This window comes from Budorcas taxicolor, chromosome 10 (genome assembly GCF_023091745.1).
Source record: "Budorcas taxicolor isolate Tak-1 chromosome 10, Takin1.1, whole genome shotgun sequence".
Lineage (NCBI taxonomy): Eukaryota > Metazoa > Chordata > Mammalia > Artiodactyla > Bovidae > Budorcas > Budorcas taxicolor.
Genome location: NC_068919.1, coordinates 10,101,352 through 10,114,300, shown reverse-complemented (window position 1 = coordinate 10,114,300; position 12,949 = coordinate 10,101,352). Strand labels below are relative to the sequence as shown.

Genomic DNA, 12,949 nt, shown 5'->3' with positions numbered 1-12,949 from the left:
TACCATTTTTCGAGATTCCGTATATGTGCATTAGAATATAATATTTATCTTTCTCTTTCTGACTCACTTCACTCTGTATAATAGGTTCTAGTTTCATCCACCTCATCAGAACTGACTCAAATGCGTCCCTTTTTATGGCTGGGTAATATTCCATCGTGTATATGTACCACAACTTCTTTATCCATTCATCTGTTGATGGGCATCTAGGTTGCTTCCATGTTCTAGCTGTTGTAAATAGTGCTGCAATGAACATTGGTGTATGTGTATCTTTTTCAATTTTGGTTTCCTCAGGGTATATGTCTAGGAGTGAAATTGCTGGGTCATATGGTGGTTTTATTCCTAGTTTTTTAAGGAATCTCCATAGCATCTTCCATAGTGGTTGTATCAATTTACATTCCCACCAACAGTGCAAGAGTGTTCCCTTTTCTCCACACCCTCTCTAGCATTTATTGTTTGTAGACCTTTTGATGATGGCCATTCTGACTGGTGTGAGGTGATATCTCATTGTGGTTTTGATTTGCATTTCTCTAATAATGAGCAATGTTGAGCATCTTTTAATGTGTTTGCAATGGAAAAACAGACATAGAGAATAGACTTATGGGGAGAGGGGAGGAGAGGGTGAGATGTATGCAAAGAGTAACATGGAAACTTACATTACCATATGTAAATAGATAGTCAACGGTAAATTCCCGTATGGCTCAGGAAACTCAAACAGGGGCTCTGTACCAACCTAGAGGGGTGGGGTGGGGAGGGAGATGGGAGGGAGGCTCAAAAGCGAGGAGATATATGTATACCTATGGCTGATTCATGTTGAGGTTTGACAGAAAACAGCAAAATTCTCTAAAGCAATTACCCTTCAATAAAAAAATAAAAACAAAAAAAATAAGTCAGAAAGAGAAAAGCAAATATCGTATATGACTACATATATGTGGGATCTAGAAAAATGATATGGATTATCTTATTTGCCATGCAGAAACAGAGACACAGACGTAGAGCTCAACCATATGGACCCCAAGGGGGAATAGGAGATGGATGAATTGGGAGACTGGGATTGACATATATACACAATTGATACTATGTATAAGATAGATGATTAATTAAGAAATATTGCTATGATGACAATATCCCCTCAGCTTGTCTATAGGTTCAATGCAGTCTCTTTTAAAATAGTGGCTGGGTGCAAGTTGAGAATAATTTTTACATTTTTAAAATTCAATTTTTATTTTAGACTGCGATGTGGTTGATTTACAATGTTGTATTGATTCTGGGTGTGCAGCAGGTGGTTCAGTTGTACATATGTGCTTGCATGTCAGTCGCTTCAGCTGTGTCTGATTCTTTGCAACTCTTATGAACTATAGCTGCCTCCCCTGTCCCCCCACCCCACCCCCGCTGCCCTGCCAAAGCTCCTCTGTCCATATGACTGTCCTGGGAAGAATACTGGAGTGGGTTGCCAGTTCCTCCTCCAGGGGATCTTCCTGGTCCAGGGATTGAACCCATGTTCCTCCATTTCAGGTGGATTCTTTATCCCTGAGCCACCTGGCAAGCCCATACATGTATATGTATCTATTCTTTTTCGATTTCTTTTCTCATATAGGTTATTACAGAATACTGCGTGATTTTTACATGTTTTTCAACTTTATTATTACCTATTTTTAGATCTTTTTGAAAAATGAAAATTGTAGAGGGAGGTTCAAGAGGGAGGGGACATATGTGTACCCATAGCTGATTCGTGTTGCTATATGGCAGAAACCAACACAATATTGTGAAGCAGTTATCCTTCGGAAAAAAATGAATGTTTTTTTAAAAAAGGAGAACCCATCTCTGATAAGCCAGTTCCCTCTCTGAGCCCCAGCTTTCCCATCTACGAAAGGAGAACCCACCTCTGAGCCTCCCTGTAACCGTCAGCGTAGTGCAGTTATTGCCCCGTTCTTACCTGAGAGTGTCAGAACCTCCTTCCAGAAAACTCAAGACCAAATCAGCCAGCTTGAGCATGAGCAAAAGGGGTACGTCAAGGCTGTATATTGTCACCCTGCTTATTTAACTTATATACAGAGTACATCATGAGAAACGCTGGGCTGGAGGAAGCACAAGCTGGAATCAAGATTGCCAGGAGAAATATCAATAACCTCAGATATGCAGATGACACCACCCTTAGGGCAGAAAGTGAAGAACTAATGAGCCTCTTGATGAAAGTGAAAGAGGACAGTGAAAAAGTTGGCTTAAAACTCAACATTCAGAAAACTAAGATCATGGCATCTGGTCCCATCACTTCATGGCAAATAGATGGGGAAACAATGGAAACAGTGGCTGACTTTATTTTTCTGGGCTCCACGATTGCTGCAGATGGTGATTGCGGCCATGAAACTAAAAGACGCTTACTCCGTGGAAGGAAAGTTGTGACCAGCCTAGACAGCATATTAAAAAGCAGAGACATTACTTTACCAACAAAAGTCTGTCTAGTCAAGGCTATGGTTTTTCCAGTGGTCATGCTGCTAAGTCGCTTCAGTCGTGTCCGACTCTGTGCGACCCTATAGACGGCAGCCCCCCAGGCTCCCCTGTCCCTGGGATTCTCCAGGCAAGAACACTGGAGTGGGTTGCCATTTCCTTCTCCAATGCATGAAAGTGAAAAGTGAAAGTGAAGCTGCTCAGTCGTGTCCGACTCTTAGCGACCCCATGGACTGCAGCCTACCAGGCTCCTCCGTCCATGGGATTTTCCAGGCACGAGTACTGGAGTGGGCTGCCATTGCCTTCTCTGTCCAGTGCTCATGTATGGATGTGAAAGTTGGACTATAAAGAAAGCTGAGCACTGAAGAATTGATGCTTTTGAACTGCGGTGTTGGAGTAGACTCTTGAGAGTCTCTTGGACTGCAAGGAGATCCATCCAGTCCATCCTAAAAAAGATCAGTCCTGGTTGTTCATTGGAAGGACTTATGTTGAAGCTGAAACTCCAATCCTTTGGCCACCTGATGCGAAGAGATGACTCACTGGAAACGACCCTGATGCTGGGAAGGATTGAGGGCAGGAGGAGAAGGGGATGACAGAGGATGAGATGGTTGGATGGCATCACTGACTTGATGAACATGGGTTTGGGTAGACTTCAGGAGTTGGTGATGGACAGGGAGGCCTGGTGTGTTGTGGTTCATGGGGTCGCAAAGAGTCGGACACGACTGAGCGACTGAACTGAACTAAAATCAGCCAGCACATCATCTGATCAGGCTGCCCAGGTGCTACCCAGACCTGCCAGGTCTCGTAAACCTGTGATTTTCCTGGCAATCCTGCAACTTAGCTTAATTCTGCCAACTACCCAAATTAACCCAGAGGGAACCCTATTAATTCCTGCAGGGAGAGAGGCCATGTGGTACTCCCACATCCCCATAGGTTGTAATGCGTGCAGTAGCCCTTTATAAATACATGTGAGTGGCCCCAATCCCCTTGTGTCAGAGTTAGGGCCTCGAAAGTGTTGAACATTAGACCCTTTGCCAGGATCCATCGCCATGCCTCGTTTCGAGACTGTCTGCAGGAAATATTGCTCTGACATTCCCTTCATTCACTTGGGTGCTCCCATCCACTCTTTTAAACATACCACTTCCCCGTGGTTCAGGCTCTTCTTACTGTTTTTGTCCTCTCCAGTCTGTGCTACAACCTGCCTTAGGATTTCCCTGCCCGGAGGATGACCCCACAGTAATTCTGAGTGTGTCACCAGACACCTGGGGCCCAGCTCTCCTTGCCAGTCTCACTCCAAGCTCTTCCTCCATCTTCTCACTCTCCTGGACACTTGCTGTTTCCAAGAATGCAGATCGTCATCCTTAGGTTTTGAGCATGCTTTTCCCTATTCCTTTCGCTGCTCCTCCAGAATTTTCCTCATCCCTTAAAACCCAGTACACTTGTCCCACTTCTGTGAATGCTTTCCAGAAACCCCAGAGGAAACAGTACTCCTTCTCCTCCGCATACATGCACCCCTTCGTATATGTCTCTGTATGTGCTATGCTAAGTTGCTTCAGTCGTGTCTGACTCTCTGTGACCCCATGGACTGTAGCTCCCCTGTCCATGGGATTTCCCAGGGAAGAATACTGGAGTGGGTTGCCATTTCCTCCTCTAGGGGATCTTCCTGACCCAGGGATCGAACCCAGGCCTGCTGCATTGCAGACAGGTTCTTTACTGCTGAGGCACTGGGGAAGACCATATCTCTCTATAGCGTTGACCAAATTTTCCTGTATGTGCTTACGTTTCCCACTCAGCTGAGAGCTCCTGGACTTTAAGGTTTATGTAACATTTATCTTTCCATCCTCATAAGTTAGCACAAAAACCTGGCACTTGGTAGGTACTCTGTGAGGATTATTTAAAGACTGAGTGGACAGTTGGAGAAGGTCTGGGATGGAATATAGACCACCTAGAATCATTAGACCTGGAAAGGAAACTGTCCTGAGATAGGGAAGAATGGCTATAGGATGGAGAAATTTCTATTTCTATAGGAGTAAACATATGTCAGGAGAGGCAAGGGTAGTAATATATCCAGTATGCTAGCCACTACCCTTGTGTGACTACTGAGCACCTGAAATGTGGCTAACTGTAGATCAGGGTGTGTGTGCTGCAAACCTAAAACACACATCCGATTTTGAAGACTTTGCACAAAAAATATAAAACATATATTTATTTATTTATTTATTTATTACTGGTTGAAATGGCAGTGCCCCTGTGGCTCAGCTGGTAAAGAGTCCACCCACAATGTGGGAGACCTGGGTTCGATTCCTGGGTTGGGAAGATCCACTGGAGAAGGGATGGGCTACTCACTCCAGTACGCTTGGGCTTCCCTTGTGGCTCAGCTGGTAAAGAATCTGCCTGCAATGTAGAAGACCTGGGTTCAATCCCTGGGTTGGGAAGAGCCCCTGGAGAAGGGAGTGGCTACCTACTCCAGTATTCTGGCCTGGAGAGTCCCATGGACTGTAGAGTCCATGGGGTCGCAAAGAGTTGGACACAACTGAGGGAATTTCACTTTCATTTCCCTTGGTATATAAGTTTAAATATATTGATTGTAATTTCATCTATTTCCTTTTCCTCTTTCCATGTGCTTAATAGAAAATTTTAAATCACACATGGCATTTGCATTACATTTCTGTTGGTCTGGAAGAATTGTTCTAAAAAGTACTAGGAAATGATTTGATCTTCAGAGGAGCTTCAGGTCTGCGAGAGAATCAGAGACCTATGGTTAGCTACTGTGGAGATGCATCGATTGTTTAAACTGTTCTCTGCCCCAGCACACCTGGGGATAGGACACATTCCAGTCCATAACTGGTTCACTAGAGCAGTGATGCATAGCCAGGGGCCAGTCAGGTAAGCATCTCTCTGGGTGGTGAGAGAGAATAAAGGGGAGGTGGGGATGGCTTTCACAACCTGTGAGTAGCTTAATGCACTGCACCCAGTATGACGTCCAGGCATGTGCTGAAAAGGCTGCCCACGCCACAATGGCTGTAAGATGTCCTCACCGACTAAGTTCCACCTGCAAATGAGAAGCCTTAACCCCCTTCACTCACTGAGCCGTGTTTTGTCTTGGCATCAGAAGTGGGAGCTTGACAACTGTATTCCCATGTGATGGGCCACAGTGCTACTTGCTGCGGGGTTATTAGTATAACCTGCCATGAATTGTTGCCATCTTCCTTAAAGTGCCTTTAGCAAGGTAACAACACAGGCAAAAGATTTTTCCAGAGTAGGAATTGGGGCATGGAAATCAGAAGAGAAAATTGTCTTAGTCTTGTCATTCATAGATTATGAGGTCGGGAGCAGGTCCCTTCACTTTTCTGGGACTCGGTTTCCCACGTATTAATTGATGGATGGAAACCCTTCGGTGCTGTCCCAGATTCAGGACTGCTTTCTGGCCATCTGCTCCTGTCCCCCGCCTCCTGGAAGCCCACCCCAGGCCTTCCTGTTGACCCTCCCTGCTGCTTGAGGACACTTGCTCTAACTCCTGAGTGTAAGGAGGGGCATTGTCAGGCCCTGGCATCAACATGGAGCCATATTCACTATCGGTTCACAAAAACAGAGCGTTTCCTACTTTCTGTGCCTGCGGGTAGCATTGTGCCACCTCCTTCTCATCCCTATTCATGGGCAACATCATGGGTCTTTTCTGCTCAGTTTTATATCCATTTCAACCCACTGAGGGGCAGAATTAGAAAAAGGGGATCTACCTTTGGGGTCCTGAGAGGATGACAATACAAGCCCAGTTCCTTTTCTGTGCAGTTAATTTGTAGGAAGAAAATTAAATCCAGCTATGGGACAGTATATATTTGTAGGACAGTCAAGACTGCATGTCATATTCATAGAATATGTTTTATGATTATGTTCTACAGGCTTTTGTGGAATAAAATCAGAAGGTAGCCCATGGAGGGTACAAATGAAGGAGAGACGATTGGGTCACTGTTATCATGGAAACATTTCTTTGCTTTCTAATGCCAGCGCTTCTCATATGGTTTGTGCTTGCTTATGGGAGAAGAGAGTAATATTCCACCCCCACCTTCCCTAAAGCCACTTCCTTATCTGTGAAGTGAAAACTGAATTCAGTGATATCTGAGGTTCCTTCCAGCTTCAGCATTGTGTGGGTCTCTACAGAAATAGGACTTCAACAGAGCAAAGCTACCTCCTTACCATTTCTTTGCCACTCTGCTAGAAAAGAGGCACTTGTTAATAAGCAGTGGTATAGCCAAAGACCTGTTTGTAAGTAGATGAACACAGGTGATAATGTTAAAAACAATAAAAGTGTTAGTCGGTCAGTCATGTCTGACTCTCTGCAACCCCATGGACTGTAGCCCACCAGGCTTCTCTGTCCATGGACTCCTCCAGGCAAGAATACTGGAGTGGGTAGCCATTTCCTTCTCCAAGGGATCTTCCCAACTCAGGGATCAAACTTGCATCTCCTGTGGCGCCTGCACTGGCAGGCAGGTTCTTTACCATCTGAGCCACCAGGGGAAGGAAAACATTATAAGACCTCAGTTCAGTTCAGTCACTCAGTTGTGTCCAACTCTTTGCAACCCCATGGACTGTAACACGCCAGGCTTCCCTGTCCATCACCAACTCCTGGAGCTTACTCAAACTGATGTCCATCAAGTCAGTGATGCCATCTAACCATCTTGTTCTCTGTCGTCCCCTTCTCTTCCCACCTTCAATCTTTCCCAGCATCAGGGTCTTTTCCAGTGAGTCAGTTCTTCACATCACATGGCCAAAGTATTGGAGTATCAGCTTCAACAAAAGTCCTTCCAATGAATATTCAGGACTGATTTCCTTTAGGATTGACTGGCTGGATCTCCTTGCAGTCCAAGGGACTCTCAAGAGTCTTCTCCAACACCACAGTTCAATCGGATCAATTCTTTGCCTCTCAGCTTCCTTTGTAGTCCAACTCTCACATCCATACATGACTACGGGAAAAACCATAGCTTTGACTAGATGGACTTTGTTGGCAAAGTAATGTCTCTGCTTTTTAATATGCTGTCTAGGTTGGTCATAGCTTTTCTTCCAAGGAGCAAGCGTCTTTTAATTTCATGGCTGCAGTCACCATCTGCAGTGATTTTGGAGCCCCCGAAAATGAAGCCTGTCACTGTTTCCATTATTTCCCGATCTATTTGGCATGAAGTGATGGGACCAGATGCCATGATCTTAGTTTTCTGAATGTTGAGTTTTAAGCCAACTTTTTCACTCTCCTCTTTCACTTTCATCAAGAGGCTTTTTCGTTCCTCTTCACTTTCTGCCATAAGGGTTTCTGTCGTCTGCATATCTGAGGTTATTGATATTTCTCCTGGCAGTCTTGATTCCCGCTTGTGCTTCATCCAGCCTGGCATTTCGCTCCATGTACTCTGCATAGAAGTTTGCTCCCAGCACTAGCGTACTGTGAATTATTACACAATTCTGTTCCTACATCCTTCCCACCTTTCCGGCCCCTGTTCTGAAACATCACTGCATCACTCAGTTTTCCATCTGCTGTCTCTCCTTTAGTGGGTCTCGTTGGCAGTGATGGACCAATGTCTCCTCCTCTCATGAATTGTAGGAATTGATGTTAGACTTTTCTGAAGGAAGTCCTGCCTTCCACCTAGGACCAGAGCCCCTCAAAAGCCGGCCTCTTGCCTTGTAGCATCTATACCACCTCCCCCTTATTCTAAGAGTACAAGTCACCACAGAAGCCCTTCCGACTAGTGGAGTTAGGGTTTTTTCCATGGCCGCATACCTTGGCAGGTTGTGGCTTTGATATTAACAGTAAAAATGTTTCCAAAAGACTGGTGTGCACACGCACCCCCCAGAGGTCATAGGATCACCTGTGAGCCAGGAGATTCTGCAGTAAAGCATAAAGAAATCTCAAAGAGCCGTAGCTCATGCCCATGAGGATGGCTGCAGGCAGAGAGGAGTGGAGGAAGGAGAAGAACAGCTACTGAGAAGGATGTGACGTGGAGCGCTTGTGCACTGCTATCGGGAATGCAAACTGGTACAGCTGCTGTAGAAACAGTATGGCAGTTCCTCAAAAATGTAAAAATAGAACTGCCATATGATCCAGCAATTCCATACCCAGATATATGCCCCAAAGAACTGAAATCAGGGGCTTGAACAGCACTGTTCACAGTGGCCAGAAGGTGGAAGCCACCCAAAAGTCCACCGAGAGAGGGATGGATAAACAAAACGTGCTGCATACATGCAGTGGAGTATTATTATTCAGTCTTAGAAAGAAAGGAAAATTCTGACACATGTTGCAACATGGTTAAACCTTGAGGACAGTGTGGTAAATGAAATACGCCAGTTACAAAAAAAGACAAATACCGTGTGATTCCACTCACGTGAGGTACCTAGAGTAGCTGAAATCGTAGAGACAGGAGGTAGCGCATAAACTGGTGTGCACACCAGTCTTTTGGAAACATTTTTACTGTTAATATCAAAGCCACAACCTGCCAAGGTATGCGGCCATGGGAGGGGGAGCGGGAGTTGTTGCTTGTTAGTGGATATTGGGTTTGGGTTTTATGAGATAACGAGTTCTGTGGACGGATGATGGTGATGGTAGCACAGGAATGTGATCATACTCGATGCCACTGAACGGGACACTTAAAAATGGTTCAGACAGTAAATTCTATGTTATGCATTATATTGTACCAATATTTAAAAAATTTTAAAAAAATGAAATTTAATCCCCCCGCCAAAAGCATAGGAACTCCATGAAGGCAGGATCTATAACTTTTTGTTTTATTGCCATATTTCCAGTTTATAGCGCAAGGCCTACCATCATACTAAGTTCTCAATAAATATTTGTTCATGAATGATGACTAGACCAACAGGTTATACAGTCTTTGTTTTATTGTGTCTTAGCCTTTCTTGAACCTAAAAGTGCCTCCAGATGGCAATTCACACTCTGCTCTTAAACCCTGAACTCACATCCTACATTTTGTGCCTAAAAAAAAAAGTCACAAGCTGCTTTTTATTTTAATTGACATTATCATCTACAGATGTTTGAAACTACTTATCCAGCATATAAATGCCCACCCTCACACTTCCCCTCATGGAAAATATCCAGTGATGTGGCATTTCCCCTGCCCACTTCATCTCTTTCCCCCAGACTTCCTTGATGGACAAATGAAAGAAAGTGAAAGTGTTACTATGTCCAACTCTTTGGGACCCCTTGAACTATAGCCCACCAGGCACTGCTGTCCATGGGATTCTCCAGGCAAGAATACTGGAGTGGGTTGCCATTCCCTTCTCCAGGGGATCTTTCCAACCCAGAAGTCAAACCTGGGTCTCCCGCACTGCAGGCAGATTCTTTACCATCTGAGCCACCGGGGACAAATACACATAAACATAAAGCCCCCGGCCTGGTTTCAGCTCAGCTGACTTCCCCTGTGAGCCGAGGGTGCAGCCGCTTCTTGCTGGTCTCTGTCCCCGTTTCCGCCTTTCTGGAAAGATCCCTCTCACTGCTGCCCTGGGCACTGGCTCCCTCAGTGCCCGCAAAGCCGCCTCTGCTTGTATCTCTCTTGCCCCGGGCCCCCAGCCAGTGTCAAACATGTGGTTTATAATTGCTTCCCCATGTGCTTTGAGGAAGCTTCTTATTCATCCAGAGGCTTTGTTTTCAGATGACCTTGCATGGACACATTTTGGTCTCTATTCAGGTAGTACCTTTTCTCCTCCTTCATTGCTAAGAGTAGATCCTAAGAATTACTTATTCTCCCCTCCTGTCCTCCCATGTCTTTAAACAGTTTCTTTCCAGCAGGCTGACCTGACTCAGGGTCTGTCTCCAGCTGTACAGGGTGGGGCGCGGAGGAAGCCTGTGCAAGAGCCTGGGGCGAGGGGATGGTACTGTTGAAGGTGATTTATGGGAAAGCCTGGAAACATCCAAAGGGTGGGGAGCAGCCGTGATCCCAGGTTAGGCTCCGAGGTCCTACAGGTGAGAATGCTACTCGGCCTGGTTCGGAAGCACTCTAGCCCCCAATTCTGTGGTTCCCCTCGGTTCTAGTCAGCCAGTTCTAGTCCCTGTCCTGCCTCAAGCCAGGAGGAGAAATGATTTCAAAGGTATTAGTCTGCCTAGAGAAAATGTATCTGCTTATCCTATACCCAGGCTCGACCCGGGCTATTCTGAGGTAAAGATGCTACTCCGTCTATGACCACAACTCACCTTGGAAGTCAGAAGTGGCTTTCAGGGAATCGTCAGAATTCTCACACCCATCCACGTGTGTGACCTGACGCTCACGCACACGTATAAAGTGCTCAGCCCCTGCTGGCAGAAGCCTGCTTAGGGGTGAAGGGCCCTGACGGATGTTAGCATCTTCCACTCCAAAGGCCGAGTCTTCAGAGTGATTCTGTACGTCTTCGTCACTATCGCATCGAAAGGGCCTCTTCTCTCCAAAGGTTATAATAGGATGTTATTTCTGCTCATGGTTACAGGGTGAAAGGACAGTCTTCACTCCCTCCCCCCTCTCACACACACGTTTTCTGTGGCAAAATGCTCGGGTCTGTACTCTAGATCCAGGAGTGGCCCAGGTTTGCATGCTTGGAGCTGCTCCCTGATTTCCTCTTTAGAGCAAATTCAGATCTACTTCCTGATGCTAAGGTGCCGTTTCTGAGGTGATTTGTTCAGTAGATACTGCCTGCCCACCTTAGGTATACAGTTGTAGGTTGTTGTTGTTGTTCAGTTGCTAAGTTGTGTCTGACTCTTTGTGACCCCATGAACTTCAGCACACCAGGCTTCCCTGTCCTTCATCAACTCCTGGAGCTTGCGCAAACTCATGTCCATTGAGTCGATGATACCATCTAATCATCTCATCCTGTCACCCCCTTCTCCTCCTGCCTTCAATCTTTCCCAGCATCAGGGTTTTCTCCAATGAGTTGGCTCTTCACATACGGTGGCCAAAGTATTGGAACTTTAGCTTCAGTCCTTCCAATGAATATTCAAAGTTGATTTCCTTTAGGATCGACAGGTTTGATCTCCTTGCAGTCCAAGGGACTCTCGAGTCTTCTCCAGCACCACAGTTTGAAAGCATTAATTCTTTGGTACTCAGCCTTCTTTATGGTCCAACTCTCACATCCATACATGACTTCTGGAAAAAACCATAGCTTTGACTATACAGACCTTTGTTGGCAAAGTGTACAAGAGATCATTTAGGCTTTAGCTTTTGCTGAAAGAGGATGTAGACAAAGCCCCTCACGTACCTGCTTGACAGCTGTTGGTGGTTCCCAGCTGCCCACAGCCATGCGCAGACTCCTTAGCCTGCCTCCTGCAGTCTCTGTCATTCCCCTCGGCACCACTGCAGCATCCTCCGCCATCTTCCTCTGCTTCTCTGACCCTTCTTGAGGGCCCGCCCAGGTCACATTCTCCTGCTCCATGAAGCCTCCCCCCGACCCTCCAGACTTGAGTCCCTTGAGTTTTTCTGGAGCATCTTGAGACACTGAGATCTTGCTTCTTCCTCCTGCAGTTATTTATGTTTATGGTTTCCCCATCCAGAGCCACACACTCCATGGAGGGCAAGATTTCATCGTATAGCTCTCTTGAGGCCCTTCGTATAAGGGGATGTACACATCCCCAAAGAATGCATGCTGATAAGTTAGGCATTTAGGTTGGTTATCATCTGCTCATTTAATCAGAAGACGTAGCAAGAGCAGTTCACCATACATTATTTCAAAGCACTTTCATGTCTTTCTGGGCATATTTGGGAAGTAGCAACACAGGACAGCTTTCTGTCATTCAACCTGAAATGATACATTGAGCAGGAAAAAAAAAAAAGTTAGGTGGAATGCATGAGGCCAACCAGCTGTCAGTGAGATTTCCCATCATTGCATGGAGTACCAGCAGCTAGAAGGCACCCTGGCAGTCAGTTCAGCCACCCACTTTATAATCCAGATGGAGCAACTGAGGCAGCAGGTCACACACATGTAATAAATATGTCTGCAGGTCCAGGCTTCATGTAGAAGACATGATCTACGGACCTCAGAGGTCTCTGTTTTCTGTTCTGCACTGATTTTGTGAAAAAAGTACAATCACCTCACTCACATACCCAGCATGTTGATGGAGGATTATACCTTTAAAGGAGGCTGGGGAAGCAGGTCTACTTGACACTAACCTTGCTGTTTCACAGGTAACCTGACTCTGTGGATGATGGCAGCTTCTCTTTGCAAGGCTTGTTATGGAACCTGTGTGTGTGCCTCGTGGTAGTTATCGCTGAGGGGGGGTGGAACAAGGGAGCAGGGTGTGGCTAAGGCAGAGTAGCCTACTGGACATGTAGAGCCCCAGGGCATCAGAAGGACCTGGATTTGAGTTCCAGCTTTGACTCACTTCCTGTGAGCTGGTGGGTAAGTTCTCTGTGTCCTCTATCCCATCAGCTATAAACTGGGGACAGTTACAGCTGTCACCTGTAAATATGTTCAAACAATAGCCAATAGCAATTAGATACTCACTGTTGGGATTGGAGGTGTAGTCTCCGTACTTTTTACGTTCTGT

The 12,949-nt window shown here is 45.8% G+C and overlaps 1 protein-coding gene across 1 annotated transcript in view; it reads left to right on the top strand.

Annotated features, from left to right (window-relative positions):
• Positions 1 to 12,949, top strand: part of ARSB (arylsulfatase B) — a 167,023-nt gene that overhangs the window by 103,540 nt on the left and 50,534 nt on the right. The gene's annotated exons all lie outside the window — the stretch shown is intronic.